This window comes from Lycium ferocissimum, chromosome 9 (assembly GCF_029784015.1).
Source record: "Lycium ferocissimum isolate CSIRO_LF1 chromosome 9, AGI_CSIRO_Lferr_CH_V1, whole genome shotgun sequence".
Classification (NCBI taxonomy): domain Eukaryota; kingdom Viridiplantae; phylum Streptophyta; class Magnoliopsida; order Solanales; family Solanaceae; genus Lycium; species Lycium ferocissimum.
This window is the reverse complement of record NC_081350.1, coordinates 31,932,687-31,935,503: the sequence shown is the minus strand read 5'-3', so window position 1 is coordinate 31,935,503 and position 2,817 is coordinate 31,932,687.

Below are 2,817 nucleotides of genomic sequence, written 5' to 3'. Positions count from 1 at the left end.
AATTATGAACTGTGTTTTTAAAAGAGAAAAAAAATACACCCAATGCAATCGATGAAGAACTCGAAAAATTGGCACTGCAACATGACATCGAAGAAAACTAGTGAAGATTTCTTAGCCAAAAAAGGAAGTAGAGCGAGATTTGGGAAAAAATATTGAATTTTGGTTGAAATCTTGAGAGAGATGGCGCTAAATGATTTTTTTAAATTTTAAGGAGAATTTTTGGCTGAAATTTTAGGAGGGACAGAGAAAGGATACTAATTAAGTTTTGCTATTTTTATGAAACTTTTTGGTTATCATGTGTCATATATGCTAAAGAACGGGATCTTTCATGCCAATTGTTGAATATACTTGCTACTAAAAAACTTCTATTGTCCACTGATTTTCCACTGAAAAATGCTCAGTGGCTATTTTTCCCTGAATGTCGGTGAGAAAAACTTAAATCAATGTGTTTTCGCGGAAAAAAAAAGTTTACAGCGTTTCGAAAGTGGGGGACCCACTACATTTTTTAAAGTAATGGTTCGATGAGAATGAGGTAGAAAAGTCATATTTTATAGCATAAATTTTTCACTAAATATCGGTGTGAAAAACATCCTTTTCTAGTAGTGACTGGAGTGTCAATTTCTCTTAAAATTTTACGATATTGCCTAATAGGATAATACCCCGTCAGCCCGTCCCCATTGGGCTCATGAATATCCATGAACACAACCTGCTTTATATTCACCAATTTTCCTCGTGAATTTCTAGTCCTTCCCATTCATATGTTGACAAATGACAATGTTTAATCTAAACTTCTATGGCATCTAGACTGATTTCATTTTCAAACTTGTCGATAATAACAAGCACCACATAACAGGTCAAGCCGTTAAATTTGCTCTTTGACGTCGAATTAAATCTCACTATTGCAGGACCAAAAGGAACATGAAGCCTAGGACGGATTTAATTGGGTGATTTGCACATATAAGATCTTTCAGTGTCACCTTTTCAATAAACATGTATGAAAAGAAATTCTGACGTCAATCTAAAATAGTTGACAGAAATCAAATGGGGGCACTCCGAAACACCAATGACCGCAGCACAGTAACTTCAAGTTATATGCATATAAGTAGGCGTTTGGCCATAAAAAAACAAATGTTTTTCACTTTTATTTCAATTTTTGAAGTTTCTGGAAAGCTGTTTTTTATTATAATTTTTGCAAACAATAGTTATTGTTTCAACGATCGAAATAGAATACAAAGACAAAGGCTTGTGATTATTAAATCGTTACAAATACAACTTGGCGTCAGACAATTTTCACATGGCCAAACACCAATTTTCAAATAAAGTAAAAACTTTTCCAAAAAAAAAGGTAGATAATTCTCATGGCCAAACGGGTAAGAAAGTCGTTTTCTGGCCTAGGAAAGTCGATATATATAAGTAGGGTCAAGGGCGACCAAAGATACATCCATTACCTGGTATATAACGTTGGCGAAATTCATATAGCGTATGTAATTCATAAAGCTATAACTAAAAATATTCTTTTTTTCTTTTAACCATATGTATTTTGCTGGTTCTTCTCAAAAAAAGAAAACTCATTTTATTCCGAACTCTCCTGAGTTGCTGCATCTCACACCGGCTTTTGTCCAGTTCTACGTTTTATGCGAGCTTCGGGCTTTTTGAAACATTTAAAATTAGGCTATTAATGTCGGTCTTATTCTTTTCTTTATTCAAATTATTAAGGGTTGTTTGGTATGAAATAAGAATCACAGAAAATTACTTTCTTGAAAATGCTTCTCTTAAATAAAGTAAATTTCTTACATATCTTTTGATATTTAATAAAAACAGAAAATAATATCTTAAAAGCAATTTATATAATATAGAGTTGTTATTACTATGAAGCGGAGATGGAGGATAGAGGCGAGAAAGGAGATGGAGACTATAGGGGTGAAGGTGGAAGGTGGATTGTGTTGGAGGGTAAAAAAGACACAATTGAGGCGGATGCCATTACAGAACTTGTTTTCCCAACTTTCCCTGAAAATTTTTATTCTCCTTATTTTATAAGAAAACTTATTTATTCGGTCCCACACACTGTGATTTCACGAAAAATATTTATTTGCTGCTGGTTGTTATTTATTCGTGTCATGTCGCACAAATGCACTTATTCTAGGGTGGTTTTTAATTTTTGATCCTCAAATCTCGAGACTCGGGTTCAAAACCCATCAAAGCTTAAAAAATCGGGCATGTTAATTTCTAAAAATGTTTTGTCTTGGCAAAAATTAGGTTTTTAAATTCGGTAGAATCTCAACAAAACATAAAAAAAAAAATTAAAAGCGCAAAGCTGCGTCAGCACGTAGTTTCTACATAGCGAAGTTACGCCTTGAAGGCATAACTTAACCCCTTGTCCGACATAACTTCGCTTTTAGGCATAACTTAAAACTATACAAATTATGTCCTATAAGGCCTAACTTGAAACTACAGCATAACTAAGTTAGGCTTTATAAGGGTTAACTTTCGTGAAACCTTACCTTGAGAAATTATTATTTTTCACTGAGTCCGAGTTCGAATCCAGAACCTTGAGGTATTTTCGGCCACTTTTTTAGTAAAAGGAAAAAATTAAAGACCGGCAATTTGAGGGGCAACACTTAAAAGACCAGCACGTTTGAAGGATTAACTATGTAAAAAATGTAAAATATTCTTCAAGGAAAAATATTTTAAAAAGAAATTGACCAGACATGAAAATATTAAAATATATTCTCTAGTAAATATTTTTCTTCCGTTCCAAAGACACCATTACCCTTCCACTTTATCTAATTTGAGGGGGAAAAGGAACAAAAAAAAAAA